The 20,325-nt window shown below is 35.4% G+C and overlaps 2 long non-coding RNA genes across 3 annotated transcripts; both read right to left on the bottom strand.

Moving 5' to 3' along the window:
• Positions 1–4,507: 4,507 nt before the first annotated feature.
• On the bottom strand, positions 4,508–7,868 carry LOC143302852 (uncharacterized). 2 transcript variants are annotated; one of them, XR_013058671.1, is made up of 7 exons: positions 7,633–7,868; positions 7,013–7,556; positions 6,705–6,800; positions 6,350–6,628; positions 6,006–6,274; positions 5,826–5,922; positions 4,508–5,663 (listed from the first exon to the last, which is right to left on the bottom strand). It is a non-coding gene; the product is annotated as an uncharacterized LOC143302852 (long non-coding RNA). The 2 variants fall into 2 exon arrangements; XR_013058670.1 differs by lacking the exon at positions 7,633–7,868 and having other exon boundaries at positions 7,013–7,608.
• A 9,982-nt stretch (positions 7,869–17,850) lies between these two features.
• Positions 17,851–19,431, bottom strand: LOC143302822 (uncharacterized). The gene is made up of 3 exons (XR_013058631.1): positions 19,210–19,431; positions 18,640–18,808; positions 17,851–18,365 (listed from the first exon to the last, which is right to left on the bottom strand). It is a non-coding gene; the product is annotated as an uncharacterized LOC143302822 (long non-coding RNA).
• Positions 19,432–20,325: the final 894 nt, after the last annotated feature.

Below are 20,325 nucleotides of genomic sequence, written 5' to 3' on the forward strand. Positions count from 1 at the left end.
GTTTTTAATAGTTCTTACACACGGTGTGTACGCGAACCTTTCCCACCAAACTAGATTAAGAGTGGGGCCGCTCCACTGGGATACGTCGCAAGAGAGGGTAGGAGATCAGACCGGCCTTGGATACAGTGTCCGGCCGTGGGAGGGAGGAATCCGTCTTCAATGTCTCTGCCATGTACATAGCTTTGTTTCCCCCTCCTTCCATTGTGTCTAAGGCATGAGCCTGCTAGGTAAGCCTTACTGATGAGTCCACCAGCAGGCTCTGGACGAAACACACTTTTTTTCTTCTTTTTCTCCGTCTTCCTTCATATTCCCGTGATAATTGTAGCCTGCTGGCTGTAGGTGTCGCTTGCCGGGGTGTAGTACTGCTGTATTTCCTTCTTATTTAGATGTCGTGGAAGAAAAATCGGACTTTGGAAAAGTACGAGGCGCCGGGATTTGAACCCGGGATCCGAACGTTTGTACTCTATGGCGCTAACCACTGCGCTGCCGTCGTCCGACACTAGTTGGTTTCGAGTGGTGAGATTTGCGTTCTCCTGTGCCGCCACGAGAGGAAATCTCAGTGTGGGTGTGCTTTCTGAACGAAGAACGCGGATTCGTTGTTCACACTTTTCGTTAGGAAAGTGAGGGTGCCCATTGATTATAGCCAACGTTAATGAATGAAGATAGGAGGAGGAAGCCTCCTACCAACGTGGCTCGTGGGTGACATTGTTTATTGGAAAAATAACTACCCGCTTTCTCCGTTATTTGTAAGAGTGCGCAATAAACCTAAGCATTGTTCTAAGGACCATCCATAAACCGAAAACACTTACAGGGTTAGAGATTCCTTCAAGCTATTAAGATTACGTCAAAGGATTCAGTTTATAGGATATAGTATGTAGTAGATCAGTATATAGTATAAAGTTTCAGACGGCGCACGGACCATCGTACGCGCCGTAACAGAGAGAGTTATAAGAATATACATAAAATGTAATTAAACATCGCAAAAGTAACTTAATTAGAAATGACTAGAATGTATGATGTATAATATAATGAATTCAAATTGTCTAAAAAATATTACAAATTTATAGAGATTTTACTATAAAATGTTTTTAACAGAAGCTGATACAGTTATATAGCATTTTCAAGCATTTACGAACATTAATGTACGAATTTGAAATTAGCAATATTGAAGCGCGGTACTCGGAAAGACGAATGTACATGGATAATTGTATGCACTAATCAACGATACGGTTATAATTGCATGCTTGATAGAAAAATATCATCGTAAAATTGATATGATTTCATGGAAACGCGTCTAACTTGGTATCTCGAAAGTATCTTAAGCAAACTAATTAGCGTGCCTGTTATGTCTTTTAAAATGTAAATTAACATGTAACAAAGAAACCTTCATCAATTTGATTCGCTTCAAACTGCGCAAATAAGTAGTATAAATAATATTTGTGATAGATTTGGCATCAATTCCATGTTTCCTTTAATATTTGCCTTTAGAAAGTCCAATTCGTTTCACGATTATACAAATTACTAAAAAAATGTCTATATTAGTAATTTATTTATTTTGCATTAATCGTGACATGTTAGTTGCATTATGTTATATGTAAACTACCACAGAGGAAAAATGATAATCTTTCAGTTATTAGTTTTCTGATTTTAATGTCATTTTATGAGTACTTTAACACGAGGTACTTGTAAATGAAAACAACCAATTAGGTCTAAAAACATAAGCCTGTTACCAAGACTCTTATTAAATTGAACAAGCTTTTCAAAAATCGAACGTGTATATTAACGCGAACTTATTATTTGACTGATTTGACTGACATCCGAAATTGGTGAGATCATATGAAATTTTGCTTTTCGCGGTTCGGTGTATAAGAACGCGTCACCGATTGCTCAACTTTCGATATAAAAAGCGGATCAAGTCTACCGGATCATCCTACAGACACGCATTAATTCGTAAGAGTTAGTCATCATCTGGATAATAATTATCTGAAGAAACTTTCAACGTGAAAATATAAAATTTTCATTGATTACATATTGCGTTCGCCATAATTGAAAAAATGGTAAACCTTCGATCTCATCTTTCTAATACACATTTTCTTTATCTTGTGATAAATAAATTCTTGGAAATTTAGGAAAATTTTCAGTGATCATTTTAAGGAATTTGACAAATTTCCAACGAGACTATGTGACACCGTTAGGTAAAAGTGATTCAAATGTAGTAGCGATATTAAACGAGAAATCTATAAAGGTGTCATTAGAAATTCTAAGAATGTCTCTGCATCTTTCTCTTAGATATCACGCCAATAGTTTTCATTACCGTGATGTAATATTTATCATGCTTATTTTGTACGTAAAACGAATCGTTGGAATATTCCCGAAGCTAACGAAGCATTTCCCAAAAGTTAAACCGAAGAAATTAACGGGAATAGTTAAGTGAAATTTTTCCATTAACTTGCTGACCAACCGGCAAATAAAAAATCATAAAAATTGTTTCAATGTGTTGAGGTCACGCATAACTTCTTTTTTCATTGACGATTACCAAACAGGTAAAATTTCGAAATTGTACGAAGGCCACGTGACCAGATCGTATTGGAATTTGAAGTGCATGGAAAAAGACAACTCGAAGTACAAACCTTGAGCTGTACTACTCGAAGTACAAACGTGAACTAATGGATGCAGAAAAGCAATTAACGCCAAACATCTGAACAGCATCTTGGAGCCCGTCATTGTTCTGAAATAAAAGAAGTGACGAATTAAAAAGACGCAGGACTAATAATAATAAAGGAAACTTAGTTCGTATTATAAATTGAATTTACATCAGAAAAGAAGCACGATCAAGCGAAACAGATCGTAGAAATGACAAATATCATCGATATACGTTTCAGTGTAATTTCACTTTTGAAAATTATTTAGTTTAATACGATCGTATTCATCGCTCTGAAACTTTCATTGTGCTGCAATTTGTGCTGCGTCTTTTTAATTTCTCTATCTTTCTGTGTTTTCGGAAAAATTACTTGAAAGATTAAGAATTGCTTGCCTTATTTTATTTTCGATTAGTTAGGATTTGATTATTCCAGGTAAGGTTTATTATTTATAACAGGTTTTATCACTTGTTTATTATTTAGGAGTTTGTTATTTTAGGATTAGTACCTTTTAGGATTTCTTATCCTTCGAGTTTCTGTTTCAGATATCTAGGTCTATTTCAAGATGTTTTATTACATTAGGATTATTTATTCGATTAAGATAATTTAAGAGTTTCACAATGTACAAAGAAATAATCGCGTGAAATTTAGATTTATGCTTTAAACGTATTAAACACGCGGTAATTTCAATGCCTATAGCCTCGAACGTGTTCTGATTAGTTGTGTCATTGTCTGTGACATTGAAATCACAAAAATCCATTGCAAGTGTGCTGTCATGCAATGTGGATGTAATTGGGTTTTTTGGGTATTTCCTGTATCATCTGATTTGTACAGTACTATTTTAACGCAAGGACAGGAAACTTATTATATATTTCCCGTCCATTATTTGAATCGTTGTGAAGTGTAACGAATTATATTCGATTCGAGGAGATGTTAATGAATTACCCATTTCATATGTAATTACATGGAAATAAAAATCATTGCAAAAATAATTGATCTAATGACAACGGAATTTCCAATATTTTTTTGTTTCGTCACGTCTTTTTCATAATATATCTTTTATAGGTACGTGATTTATTAATCGTTCGAATGGAAATAATTATTCGTATAATATTCAAATGATTCTAGCCATAAAATAAATTAAAACGATACCTGTAATGCAATCTGCGTATGACGTCAACCTCGATCTATGCTTATACAAGAAATTTTATCAATCAATGACTAGATATACAATAATCAAATATTATAAAATTTCCTGAAAACCTTTAGGTGTTAATATTAAGGTGTTAATATCTTTAATATTTGCAAGTTATTGTTTAGCGCTAATTAGTTAGAATGTAACAAGTGGTGTACCAGAATTGAGATAATTAAGCCACACGAACAATCTTATTTAGATCTTTTTAATTTTTTAATTCTCTTTTGCTCTAATACTTCGTAAAATTAATCTTCATTAGCTACTACACTTCATAGAATAACAAGAGATAATTTTTCTTATATAACGTTTCATTCATAAAATCTATCATTAAAGTATATCTTCATAAAAATATCATTCCATACTAACGGTATATTTGGTGTCATACGAGATAACAGTTACCAGTGATGACATATGTAACTTTATAAAGATATCTCGTTTTATTATATATTAAAAGAATGTACTCATTGCTGCTATATTTCAGATGAAAAAAAGGAGGCAATGATTTTACAGTAAAATCGTTCGTTTACAACTGATTCATTTACATTTCATGATAATACTGTGCATTCTGAATATGCTATGATTTGGTTTAAAATAATATATAGTCCATTCTTGCATACTATTGCTCCAGCTTTACTTGTATTTTCGATATTGGTATAAATAGAAAGACAATTAATGTCGTTCGAGTCTATTTTCGGATCATTTATATTACGTTTAATCCATATAGTTATTATATGAGACATAGTATCGTAAAATTTGGAAGAATAAAACGTTCGTACAGGATGTACATTTTATAAGAACTCCAACAAATCTGCGTGTGCACCTAAAATACAAACTGATAGTGATTGTTCATAAGTTTATATACATTATCTAATGTCAATCGAAGGTATCAATTCTTTTTCTCCATAAGAGTACTTTTTCATTTATATGTGTTCAAAAATACACGTGTTCAACCGTGAAGCATATGTCACCTACAACGAAAAAGAGTTTTCCTATACTTAATATTTCCTTTATATACCTATGAAAGTCTATTCTTCGCGTAGTATGAAATTATGAATAAATCTGGAATATTGTTCAATCTGAAAAGAAAAATAACTTATTGACATCATTCATTGATACGAGATTCAGAATGTTTGTTTTGTCTTGCAGAGAAAGAAGGCAGCCCTTTCTTTTAATGTGAAATAGAAAGCGAAAATTTGAAAACAGATTTTTTGGAAATTTACTTGCAAATATTGTTTTCAATATCGTGATTTTCTTCCCAATGGTACTGTACTTTCAAATTTTCCAGTATCCCTCTAAAAACAAAAAGTCGAACCTCGTTATTATTAACGTAGGCATTACAAGGAAGAGAAGTATTAGAAAGCAGCTCCTTTTTATTATGGATTTCTTTATAATCATGTAAATGAGAAATTCCGGAAATTTTTTCCTCAAGAATTTAATTCTTGTGTTTTGATTGATAATTATTACACTGCATACTAACTTTTCGCATACTGTTCGCGTCTAACAATTTCCTAATAATAACTACTTCAAAATTACATATGTTCTTGCACGAATTCAAAAGTACGTATGATACAATTACAATTGATTCTAAAATAATAATTATTTAAAGATATTAAGATACTAATTAAACGTTTCACTATATTTCAAAATCTGGAACAACAAATTTTTATTTATAAAAAATGAAACTGTGTTTATATATTCTTTGTCATGATGCTATTTCTTATTACCATGTCGACATTTTTTAAAATTCATTTTGTTATCTCTACGCAATATGAAAATTCATATACTGCTTAATATTTTTTACATATTATCCATCCACCGCATGATATCTCCTGAAAAATCAAAATATTAATGTTATATTATTACAATGCTTCTTAAATTTCACTTTTTGACAAATTTGAAATCCAATATATTTTGCACAATTATTATTTATCAAAAAATTCTAAGTTAGTAACTTTCTTTTCAAATGGCAAATAACATATACTTTGACTTACCTGTAAGTTTTTGTTCCTAATCATCATTTCCTCTTATAGAACATCATTATTGTTCTTATAATTACTACCAGTGTCATAGATATTGTAGTGGCTACAACTGAATTAATAGAAAATGACAAATAACTGTGTATAACACTAACACATAACTGTGTATAACAATGACACATAACTTTTACTTACATATCAGTCGATAAGGGATTACTGTGATATCCTGTTGATGTTTCTTAAGGCACTTGATTAGGTGTGATACGGTATCATTCCTTATGGTATACTGTAGATAAGTATTTTAGAAAATAACAAGAATAAATCTAAATTATTCAGAGGTTCCAGTTTCGACTTAGACATAAATACAGGACCATTTGCAAAGAAGAAAGGGTGTGTTTCTACAGCCTCGTTATAGTAACCATGAATACCAATCTCTGAATTACTGGTTACTAAACATAAATATCCTATAAAATTTAATATATTTCTTTAATTTTTAATACATACATGAGTTAGTAGTTCTAAATTATGAATCATCCTACCTGTGATATTACACTTTTCCTTATAATATCATCACTCAAGTGAACAACATTAAGATCATGTAAACCATGTCATCCTATCTTACTGTGAAGATACTTAGTTATGTTATCTAACATTATAAAAATATCATCAAATTCAAGTCCTTTTATTCACATCACATGGCCACGACGATCTGGTTCTTCGTTATATAATGTTCTAAAATTTGTCGCACATATAGGATGTACAAACCGTGATATCAAGGTATCAGTTCTTCCTTCCCAAGGGACAGTTTCATTAAAATTCTGATAGAATTAAAAATTAATTATTAATATTCTAACAATCATATATGTTAAATACATTATAGTCAACGATATATACCTGAGCGAATGTAGGGGTGATTCCTTGATAATTATAAATGTCATCAGCCCACATCATTGTGCCACTTCTTTGTACTCCAGCCTCTAGATTAACAGCCTAAACAAACATACAAAATTTTACAGAAGCTGTACAAAATACAGTATATATGCGCAATATTGAAGCGTTCAAGGGGATATAAAGGTAATGTACATCACATACACGTGTACTCTCATGCAACAAAATACAATTAGATTTAATAGTATAAGCTCTTTTATTCATCGTAATAGATTGGAAATTTAAGTGTCTTACGAGGGTGAGTAAAAAGTTACCCGCTCTGTCGGTGTAGAATTTATTTTAAGCAATTGTCAAAAAAGACATACATCATTTTTTGACATAATCACTCAATTTCTGTATACACTTTGTCCATTTGCTGAAGGACCTTCGTATTTTCTCGTTAAAAAATGTTTTGGGCTGAGCTGCGAACCACGAATGCATCGTCGTCTTCACCTTTTCATCAGCTTTCTCGGCATCCATCTCGCACAAACTTTTTAAAACCCAAATCTGTCGTGCACTATTGCATAAGCAGAGCCGTGGCTGATTTGCAAATGATTTGCCACATTATCCAGCGTCACTCGTCTATTCCATAGAGCATAAGTTCATGAGCACGTTCAATGTTGTCATCGTGGATGTGGACGGGCGTCCAGCTGTTTTTTCATAACACTTGTGCGATCTTCTTTGAACTTTTGTGCCCATTCAAACACACTTCGTGACAAAACACTTTCTCCATAATGTGCATTAAATCTTTGATAAATATAGGCATCAAACATAACCTCCGACCACAAGAAACGAATCACAGCATCCTGCACTGTTTTCCTGCAAATCACCACTGCAAAGCGCCATTACTCGCGCAACGGTCACAAACGAATTGACGTAACACAATGAAACCTACGCAGCAGCACTGAACAGATAGTGACGTCATACGAAGAGTGCAGATGGATCAATACGGTCGACAGAAGTTTTAACTATCTGGAGTGCGGATAAATTTTTACCGAGAGTCGTATAGGAATCTATAATCTGTAAGTACACCTTTGGCTGAATGGAAATTTCTCTTACATATAGTCAAAAATGCAGAAACAGTGTATTGAATTGGAAAGTGATAAAAAATAAGCGAAGTTTCGAGGTTGCATGTGATTGCATGAGTACACAGGACGTTTTTATCGAATAAAAAATAATTTTGAAAGACACGAGACTTATCTTGTATTTTATGCACTCTCTGTGTCCGAATTTCCAGAAGCTCTCTATCTTATGAAGTGTTTTAGATTAGCCGGAAAATTTTGTATGTACATGCAAGAAGTATACGATCTAAGTGGAATATTCCATTATTCTCTTGATACAACAGAAACGAAATTTACAGAACTTCTCAGAAAGTTGGTTTATTATTACCAAATTAATAGAATTAATATACGTTTATCATATTTACATACCTAAGTTGTGGAGGTTTATCGTGCGTAAAAAATTAGTGTCGTTTCAAAGTTACATTTCGTACATTTTAAGCCTATAATTTGTAACGTACAAAACAATGTAAATTTGAGCTGTTTCTTATCTCCACAATAAGAAAATCCAATTTTACGTTTTTTACACAATGATATTTATGGAACAGTAATATATTATTGCATCGCTTGGAGAATGAAGTCAAGGTACGATGTGACCCTAGTGTAAACGCTGGGATACCCAGCTGTGCCGCATCTTGAATTTCCTTTTTCATATTTTCCCAATAGTAATGTTGTCGTATTCTTTGATAAGTTTTTGTTATTCCTTTGTGTCCTGCTACGCTTGATTCATGTTTTTCTCGTATTATGTTGTTCCTCGCTTCCACAGATGGGGTAATTACTTCCCCAGTGCAAATGCTGATGGTTAAGGTTTTTTCCATAAATATTTCCTTTAATTTTCTGATTGTATATCGCCAGGGTATTTCCTCCAAGTTTCCTTTGCTAATGCTGAACGAAGTTAACTGTTTTTCATTTACTACGTCTAATAGAGATCTTAGCGAGTTTAATAAATTTTCTGGTGTTATTGGAATATTTCTATTTTCCTTTATCGGTAGGAATACAATGTATTTTCCAGAATCGTAATTCAATCTTGCTTTTTCTAACATTAAATCTTCATAACGAGGTAATTTTCCCGTTTCCTTCATTTCTAAGGCTCCTTTATCTATCGGATTGCCATGTATATCTATAAATACTACTTTATGGTCATTTACTCTCGCAATTGAGTCTCGGGTTTCTGAAATTCTTAGTTCCGCAATTATCGTAGGTCTCGTGTCCTTTTCTCGTTGTTGAATTAGTTCTGGAATTACAGTGGAGGTCTCTTTTTCGCTTGTTGTATCCGTGCCTTCTTTTTCTCGATTGGTTATTTCTCTATCTGTACTTACATCGATTTCTGCTAATGCTTGGTCTAAATATTTTATGAGGGTTTCTTCTATTGTAAAATGTTTTCGGGTAAAACCCTTTCCTTGATTTTTAGAATCACTGGATTGAGGCAAGACGTGTGGTTTAGCTTCGAATATGGGAGAGTCTCCGGTTGACGTATCTATTTCGAATCTTTTTGAGACAGGATAGCGAATCGGTGAGACTTCCTCTCTCTTTCTGATTGGTAAACAAACTTCCGGAAGGTTCCTAGATAATGCGTCTGCGTTTGCGTTCGCCCTGCCTTCTTTGTATACAATATCAAATTCGAAGTCCGATAACTTTAATTTCCATTTCCAAATTCTTGAAGTAGGATCTTTGATAGAATGCATCCACACTAAAGGTTTATGATCGGTTACGATGGTAAACTTTCTTCCGTAAAGATACGGTCGGAAGTGCATTGCGCTGTAAACAATTGCCAGACACTCCTTTTCTATGGCAGAGTAGTTTTGTTCGGCGGGATTTAATAGCCTTGAGGTATACGCAATCGGCAAATCCTTACCGACTGGCCCTTGACTCAGTACACCGCTTATTGCATATCCTGATGCGTCTGTAGTAAGGTTAAAGGGTTTAGAAAAGTCCGGATATTGCAGGATCGGTTTCGTCACTAACGCTGTCTTTAAATTATTGAATGCGTTTTCTTGATTTTCTGTCCATTTAAAGGGAGTGTCTTTCTTTAATAGTTGTGTCAATGGTTTCGCGACCTTGGGGAAATCGGGTATAAATCTTCTGTAATATCCTGCTAGTCCTAGAAATTGTTTGATATTTTTCGCCCTCGTTGGTCGTGGAAATTTTGATACGGCTTCGACTTTCTTTGGGTCGGGTTTCACGCCATCCTCACTAATTATATGTCCTAAATAATTCACCTCGTGTCGTAAAACTTCGCACTTATCAGGTTGTAATCGTAATTTAGCTTTCCTCAGACTTTCCATTAATTTATTAAATTTAATTTCGTGTTCTTGGAGAGACGTGAAATAAATCACTATGTCATCCAGATAGACGAATAGTTCTATTCCTTGCAGACCAGATAATATTGAATTCATCAAACGTTGAAATGTTGCTGGGGCATCTTTTAATCCAAAGGGCATTCTTTTGAATTGAAAATGCCCGTATGGTGTCGAAAATGCAGTTTTGTGGGCATCTTGCTGTGACATACGGATCTGGTGAAAGCCCGATGCCAAGTCAAACGTAGAAAAATATTTTGCACTTCCTAATTGATCCAATATTTCTGTAATGTTGGGTAGTGGGAAGGCATCGCCAATCGTTTTATCGTTCAATTTTCTATAATCGATGACTAATCTCCAGCGCTTATTTCCTTGCGAATCGGGTTTTTGGGCACAATCCATAACGGGGAGTTATATGGAGATATTGATGGTTCCACTACGTCCGTATCTAGTAGTTCTTGGACCTGTCGATTTATTTCTTCTCGATGTATTGGTGGATATCGATACTGTTTAGTATTGATGGGTATATTATCCGTTGTAATTATCCTATGTTCCAGAACTTCGGTTGCTTCCAATGTATCTCCTGGAATATGAAACCTATCTTGATTATTACGAATCAATTTTTTAGCATTTTCCTTTTCTTCTTCGTTCAAATGTTCGAGACGCAGTAACTCATTTATTTTATCGTATCTACTTTCCTCCGATCTTAGAACTGTATTGCACGCTGTCCTAGGAAGCGGGGGGCGGGGGGATTTTCAAGTTCTTTAATTACCATCGTTGGTGTTGTAAATACGTAATCTCTCGAAGTAGTGTTTATTACTCTTATGTAACCTTTTCCTTTATGATTCCTCACAACTGCATTACCAAAATAGGTTCCCTTGTTCGGCTCGATTCTTGGAATAAATCCCTCTTTTATCTCTGGATTAGCGATATTAATCGAACACGTTATTGAACTTCGCTTCGGTAAAATTATTTTTTCTTTAGTATCGAAGGGAATATAAATATTTCCCCATCTGATATGTTTTCCCTCATAATCTAAACGAGCCTTAGAACCTGCAAAAAATTCGGATCCCAGGATTCCGTCTTGATCGATTAGCAATGAATCATCGACTACATGAAAAACAACCGGATGGCCCGCAACCTGTATTACCGTCTGCCCTAGGGAGACCAGGCTCGTTGCCGTAATTCCTCGCATTTCGATTGATTCCTTTTCGTCGATGATGGCTGAATCGAGTAAAGCAGGTTTCTTGATAATGTTGATTTCCGATCCAGAGTCTAATAATAAACTCGTCTTAGTCTTTAGATCTGGGGAAACTATTCGTGCAGTTGGGGTCGTTGGGGAATCGTTAAATTTTATTGAAATAATTCGGAGAGGTCGCCTTCCGAATCTGAATTCAACTCCTGATGATTTTCTTTCGCCGGTTGCTTGTGCTTCACTCTTTTCCTTTTGCCTTGAGATTCTGGATTCTCTGTCTGTGACTTCGTTTGGTTGTGGAATGACTCCCCCACAATATTTAGTGGTTGTTCGCTCTAATACTAAAAAAAAAAAAAAAAAAAAAAAACAAGAAAAAGTAATCTGTAATATACCCACAGTGACGTTTTGCGTATCTGCAATATATCCACTGTGATGTCTCATATATCTGTAATATACCCACAGTGACGTTTTGCGTATCTGCAATATATCCACTGTGATGTCTCATATATCTGTAATATACCCACAGTGACGTTTTGCGTATCTGCAATATATCCACTGTGATGTCTCATACATCTGTGATATACCCACAGTGACGTTTTGCGTGTCTGCAATATATCCACTGTGATGTCTCATACATCTGTAATATACCCACAGTGACGTTTGCGTATTTGCAATATATCCACTGTGATGTCTCATGTATCTGTAATATACCCACAGTGACGTTTTGCGTATCTGCAATATATCCACTGTGATGTCTCATACATCTGTAATATACCCACAGTGACGTTTTGCGTGTCTGCAATATATCCACTGTGATGTTTCATACATCTGCAATATACCCATAGTGATACACCCAACGTAGCAATATGATCCAACCAACTGAGATTCATCAGTGTACGAAATCGAACATGATCTGTCGTGTCATTACGGTCTGGCGACTCACAGAACGCAACTAGCACTTTGAATACAAATTATAACGCTACAAATTCTTGTTCTCTTTTAGTTTTGTGTTGTCAAGCCTCCGAACGAAATTTTGTTATTGCACTGGACCCTTGACTTGCTTGGACATTTAGTTAAATCGTAAATAATGTCAGTTGAATCTAATGAAAGAAAACACGATATTTTAGTTACACACGAGGACGTGTGATAGTCAGGAAGGCCGTGTCGGAGATGAAAGAACAGCGGAGCCTTTGGAATTTTGGATAATCCCGCAACATTGTAACCTAGAGTCTACTATAGCTGTAATTGAACAATTGTAGTTATTCAACCCGATTGTAATTGTTCGAGAGTCGTGATAATGAGCTTGGGCTCGAGGCGACAGTCAGTCGCCGAACGTAGCCGCGGTCACGGGATGAACGTTTTGCCTAACAAGGTATGGAGTAATTCTATAGCTCTCCTTAAAAGAAATATTCGGGGCGACACGAGACAATAAACATTCCAACGGTTTCTGTCCCGTGGCTCGCCACGTGCAGACCCTATTCTTCGAGTAAGATGATTGCCAGATGTCGATGCGTCTCCGCAGGACATGTTCGGCTAGCCCGAGAGCCCGTTATAAATCTTAAGGTTTAGTTAACTAAAGTCCTTCAAACAGACAAACAGTCTTTGTCCCAACTACGGGAAGATAGGGGAGACATATTTTTCAACTAGTGGCGTCTCCCACTAGCAACTTTCCCTCGAGGGCGGCTAACATCCTTTTCTAACCACCGATATGGAGATTGACCAATTAGCAGCAACGCCAATTTCCCTTACTTTCTGAACGAAGGCTTTTCTCGACGAATCCGATGATCTCGTGTCCTTAGACACACCCCATTATAGTTTTCCTCTGTGGCATCATCGGGACAGGAAAGGCATTCTCGTTCGCGATCTCAATGATGAGAGGAGTAACCCTTTACGACCAGTGAATATCACGCATCCGACTTAGATTTTGTGAGTACGTTCATCTATCATCCCGTCGACCGCGGATTCGTTATTGAACCTAGGATCATTGTCATTAGTTTCTCGAGTACCTAACTACCACGGTTACTTCTACGGTTCTATAATAATCGTATTTGCACTAGTCAATGTCTTCTCTATTGCACAACGACAACGTGTAACCCAAACGAAGATTCGTTTCACGCCCCTAACCCTAATTCTAATGTGCGCTCCGACATATATATATACTCGAAAACAAGGTACATTTGTGATATTTATTCCTATTGATGATATATACTTATATATTTATAAGAATAAAACAAATCTCATTTATACTACTTACCAATACGTACGCATATATGTATATAATTACAATCCAAGTAGTATTCATAATATTTATTTTCACTGATAACAAGTACGTAAAACCTAAAATAAAACAAAGGTTTTAACAATAAAAAAAAACAGAAAAAAAAGAAAAAGGGGAAGAAGAAAAAAAAAGAAGAAAAAAAGGAAAGAAAAAAAATATAATATTGTTAGGGAAGTGATACATTCACACTGTACATGAGAGTGTGTGTGTAAGGGCCAGAGAGCGTCAAGGTCTTAGTGGAGACAAAAGACTGTTGCCAGATGTTAGAAGAATCTAGGATAGTCGGCTGGCGACCAGCGTGCGTGCAAGACGTTCTTCAGAGAGTAATGTAGATGTATAACTGTTGTGTGGGAAATATAGGCAATAATTTGTATTCCCAAATCCTCGAATTTCCTTAACAAATATATATATAAATATAAAACTTTCTTTTTCTATAAAAGGTTATTCCTATTTCTGATAAACTCGAGAAATGAAAACATTATACCATGATACACTGGCACAAAGATACACCACACAGAAGAAACTAATAGAGAACGCTTTAAGCTTGGCAAACTTACCGCCCGACGAATTTGCATACACCATAACCAAAACCCAGGACACATGGCTTTGATCGCAGGAGAAGCGGTCCATATAGTCAAATGCATTCCGGTACAAGTAAAGGTACGACATACAACAAAATGCTACTCGAAACTACCCGTTTGGCAAAGGAATCGCACCACAGGAACTCCGCCCGGACGTGCGCCAAACGTGGCGATATTCAGCACCATCGTCGTTGGCCACGAGCGGAATATATACCCAAAAGACCTCGATGCACTACGGGACCACGTCATGTTCCTGGCAGAAAATCTGCAGTCTTGAACGTATTGGCCAGAGGAGCAACAGGAAAAACAATCGTCCCTGGAACAGTAAACATCCTGGGAATGATGGACAAAACACATTAACGACAATAGCGAAAAATACCGTATCAAGCTTATGGACTGGTTTTATGGAATTTGGAACTGTCAGTGCAGCAATATTTGGAATACTCGCAATATTTAAACTAATCAAGACAATAATAGATATAGCCGCACACGGATACCAGTTACGTGAAACTTACGAATGTGGAATCGCCCTATTAGGAGCAATATGCGGCTCAGTCACCCACCCGCTACTATACCTCAAAAGAAGACGAAATATCGATGATCAAACAGCACAACCTCAAGGGATATCGATAACACCGGTAGTCACTCAACTACCAACGACATCTACGTCCGCCTTGAGCGAACTCAGAGATACCATCAGTCAAATTTCCTTTGGAAATTTGAACTCCAATGGCGGGGGTGTCACGTCCCGCGCTCCGCACGCGCCGTAACAAGAACAAGAAAACCATTCTATACAAAACACGCGAATAAGGATTTGAATGCACAAACGAACACACGGCACTACGAAACGAAAAGAAGGATTAACAAAACGAGGGCGATTAACGGATCCAACCAATAAACAAAATACATATACACACAATTCTAAATAAACCAGGAAATAAGAATAACTACAAAAGGGAAAATAATTGAAACGCCAGGAATATATATATATATATATATATATATATATATAAATATATTTCAATCAATCAATTTGGAGAGTTACATATAAATATAAACATATATGCCGAACTTGTAATAACCTAGTAAATATTAGAGACAGTGCTTCCAATACTATGCAATAAATACAATATTATCAATTTATGAAATATAAATATACATGAAGTCAAAAACTAATAGATTAACGAATACATAAAACATACAATATTGTATTATTAAAGAAATGAAGGTTACATTGTCAGAAACATATATATATGTGTGCGCATTCTATCAAATCGATAATCTAAGATACATACTTAAAACTAGCCTACATTCCGGTAAAGAATTATAAAATAATAACTATATTACGGAACATGCATGTCTATATATAAATATATAAATTATATTCTAAACTAAACTACTATTAATGTATGCGCATTCTACATTATTGATTCAAATCGATAATCTAAGATACATACTTAAAACTAGCCTACATTCCGGTAAAGGATAAATAAATAATTGACATTTCATTTCGTATGAATACTACACTGCCAGGAGAAATATGCATATGAATACGTATACTTATATATATATATGTATGTGTGCGCGTATGTTTTATATTATCGAATACTCTATAAAATAAACTACTCAAAACAATAAATAACGCAATCGAAGAATTACAAAACATTAGCCATATTAAAATGACACACAACATAAATATATATATATACGTATATTCACACGAACAAGACTTTTGTCACTTTAAAACAATATTAATAAATAAATGTTCTAATTGCGGTAGAATAAGGAAAAACGAGCGGCAGACGGAAAATTACTTCGATATCAAGCAAAACTAAAGACCCGTCACTATAACTTTACTGATGACATTTATGAGCAGCCATGTTAGATTTACACGCGTATGGCGACAGGAATATTAGGGATTAATGGAAATCAGTCGCGAGAAGTAAATCGTGAAAACACATTGTTAACACTTTTCTTTAATAAAATCTGTGCGCAACTACAAATGTAAAAAATATATATATGTCGGAGATGAAAGAACACCGGAGTCTGTAATTGAACAATTGTAGTTATTCAATCCGATTGTAATTGTTCGAGAGTTGTGATAATGAGCTTGGGCTCGAGGCGACAGTCAGTCGCCGAACGTAGCCGCGGTCACGGGATGAACGCTTTGTCTAACAAAGGTATGGAGTAATTCTATAGCTCTCCTTAAAAGAAATATTCGTGGCGACACGCGACAGTAAACATTCCAACGGTTTCTGTCCCTTGGCTCGCCACACGCAGACCCTATTCTTCGAGTAAGATGATTGCCAGATGTCGATGCGTCTCCGCAGTACATGTTCGGCTAGCCCGAGTGTCCGTTATAAATCTTAAGGTTTAGTTAACTAAAGTCCTTCAAACAGACAAACAGTCTTTGTCCCAACTACGGGAAGATAGGGGAGACATATTTTTCAACGAGCGGCGTCTCCCACTAGCAACTTTCCCTCGAGGGCGGCTAGCATCTTTTTCTAACCACCGATATGGAGATTGACCAATTAGCAGCAACGCCAATTTCCCTTACTTTCTGAACGAAGGCTTTTCTCGACGAACCCGATAATCTCGTATCCTTAGACACATCCCATTATAGTTTTCCTCTGTGGCATCATCGGTACGGGAAAGGCATTCTCGCTCGCGATCTCATTGATGAAAGGAGTAACTCTTTACGATCAGTGAATATTACGCGTCCGACTTAGATTTTGTGAGTACGTTCATCTATCATCCCGTCGACCGCGGATTCGTTATTGAACCTAGGATCATTGTCATTAGTTTCTCGAGTACCTAACTACCACGGTTACTTCTACGGTTCTATAATAATCGTATTTGCACTAGTCAATGTCTTCTCTATTGCATAACGACAACGTGTAACCCAAACGAAGATTCGTTTCACGCCCCTAACCCTAATTCTAATGTAAACCCGACATATATTATAATTCTATATTGAAAAAAATATGAAATTAACATGATATATACATTACTACATAAGTTATATATAAAATATGTATATTATACCCTTGCCTACTGACTGATATGAATTTCTTTCGGTCTCGAATGCGTTAAAAGAGAGCGCAAAGAAGTCGAAATTACTTATTGTAATTAGTAAAACGACCTGAGTGGCAGACAGATACAAGAAAGAAGGAATATTATATTAGCGGCATTTTTATAGGCATTATATAGGGTTTCGATCGCATAATTAATCAGTATCAACTTACCAGTCTTTAACGGAAGGACAAAAAGAAGAGCAGACGGCACACAGACCGCAATCATGATCATTTTCAAGTAGAATCTCAAACTGCCGTACATCTTCGAAAACTTCGTTAGTCGTAAGGGATCAAAGGATGATGTCCGCGCTGCGGAAAATAGATGAGAAGCGGCTATTTCAACAACCACCGTGTAGGTACTGCACTAACCAGAAGTATCTGCGACAGAAATCAGAATACACTCGTTTTCGCATGGTTGGATCAATTTCGCGTGGGACTAACCTGATTGAACCTAACGCGGGATAATTGCTCAACTCACGGCTTTAACCAGCCCGCTTGATTCTCTGTAAATGCTTGAAATTGACGCTTGGATTCTTTCCAGATTAACTAGCTTTGCCCCTCCCTCCCTTTATCTATTTTCTTAGATCGACTTAGACTGCCACAACATATTATCTTTCTTCTTTTCTTTTCTTTTGATCTTTTAAAGCCCTAAATCGCTGGCTATTTTGTATACTATATATTTTGTACACTCAATTACTCTGTAAGTCATAAGTACATATGTTTTACAACGTTATTTGTCATATTTCAGTTAAACCCCAGAAAAGCCAGAAATATATTTTCAGCATATTTTAACGCGCCCCTGGCAAAGATCTCAAAAACGAGTTGCGGCACAATTTAAAGCGACAAATAGTATCGCGTGTCTCGTTGTGGTAACACACGGTTCGCCAGTTTTTTTTTTTTTTTTTTTTTTTTGATATCGGTGACTGCCATATTCTCTTGAGTTTCCAAATCGTAAAGAATCTTTCCCCAGGGATTGGTCAACTGTGTATGTCCCCATGCGACGTAACTTGCTTAAGGAACACGAGCCGGTGATATGCAGGCAACGTATAATTGATTATCATTCGCTCTGGAACGCTGAAGTAATGACCAGTGCAGTGGTCCAGTGGTCATATTGAATGCCGCTGGATATATCAGCATTTGGCAACCTAACCCAGAGAAGCAGGAAATATGAAGCCACCGAATACCAATTAACTTCGTAGTTGCACGGTTCACATTCCATCATTTCTGAATATGCGAGGACAGTCCTCTTATTGTGCTTTTAATTCTTTTATTTGTTTCATTTTCAGCAAATATACTGGTTTTTTAAATTAAGCTTCTTTTTATACAGAGTTACAGATTATATTAATTTTATATAGAATATATTTAAGAAAGATATTTAATTTTTTGCTAGTTAAGTATTGATCGATTAAGTTACTGTACCTTTGTTCCGATAAATGCGTGCCATTTCCTCGAATCTAATATCATAGCAAATGCCAATACCTATTTTGCAGCCCTTCACATCGAAAGTCGTTAGGGAGTTACCAGGACTGAGTGAATCACTCTCTCGAAAAGTAATCTTATTAGGAATGTCGATGTCGAATAGATGTACCTAATAACATAAAAATGTAGTCGCTAATTCTATTGCTGCAACTTTTGTAATTTAATATCAAAGTTACCAACTCCTAAACTTTAATTATTTTTTATTTAATAACTGACAGCGTTTTTATCACTTTCTTTTATTAAAAAATCTTATCATTTAATAATGTTTAAAAAGGAGAAAAAATAAGTATAATAATATTTTAAGTATGTGAAAAATTTATACAACAACAAACACATTACAACAAAAATGGGCGTTTCCCGTATCATAACGTATTTTATAAACCGTAAATTATAGAATTGGTTATAGTATACGTATGTGCATATGTATATTCCTAAATTATTCCTAGATAGAGTCACTTTCTTCACCCCAATATTTTCAAATTCAAAGCCATAAAGGAATATATTACTTACCTTTCGGTGTCTTGCTATCAAAGACCTGCAACGGGCAAGATTTGAGCGATACGTTTAGTACCAATATCTCTTATAGTACAGGTATAGTACAGGTATTGTACAATTTATCGCCCTCTATTTCAGGCATCGTACCACCAACTACATAGATGTTGTTTTCTTTAGCTGCGTTCGATGAAGCAACGCTCGTTTCACCATCAGGAATACTCTCGGCGTATTTTGGAAAGTACTCTGCATTGCAATATTTCAATTAATGAAAAATAACTGTCTTTTGTTCCAACCATAAATTAAATTGAAATGTTTGTCAGTTTTTTATTTTTTAAATTATTAAAATAACTAAGTTTTATATTTCGACTTAATTAAATATGCAATTACTTAGCTAATAGAATATATAATAAATTGTTTCTACAGGTTCAAAATGAAAAATGAATATTTAGAAATATTTAATTACGACAATGCTATTTGTGTTAGCATCAGTGGCTTGTTACTCAACGACTTTGCTAGTACTTTTTGAAACATAAAGTTAGTTTTCAATTAACACTTATACTAGAGGCGGAATTATAAATGCAAAATAATTGATAATACTAATTTATAAGTACCTAATTATTAGTATCTTAAAAAATATATTTATACAAAAATCACGATAATCATGAAAATGGGGAAATCCTATGTTCTCGACTCAATTCACAATTTATTTTGTATATTAATTAGATTCCACGCTTATCAGTACGTACTCACTGGCGACATCGAGAAAATGTATCGGCAATTCCTCGTACGACCAGAGGATCGGAAATATCAAAGGATATTATGGCGCAGCGCGAGTGGAGAAACAGAAACATATGAGCTTAACACCGTAATACTCTTATCATAGAAATAGAAGCAGTCCTCAATTCCCGCCCGCTAACTTCTATCTCCACCGATCCAAATGATCTCCTAGCCCTCACTCCCGGACATTTCCTCATTGGCGATTCATTAATGTGCTTACGTGATCGAGATTTCAGGGACATTCCATCGAACCGACTCTCCAAATGGCAGCATATCCAACAGCTAAAACAACATTTTTGGAACCGCTGGCATAAGGAGTATTTGAACGAGCTAACCAACCGCAATAAATGGAGC

Source organism: Bombus vancouverensis, chromosome 6 (assembly GCF_051014615.1).
Source record: "Bombus vancouverensis nearcticus chromosome 6, iyBomVanc1_principal, whole genome shotgun sequence".
Lineage (NCBI taxonomy): Eukaryota > Metazoa > Arthropoda > Insecta > Hymenoptera > Apidae > Bombus > Bombus vancouverensis.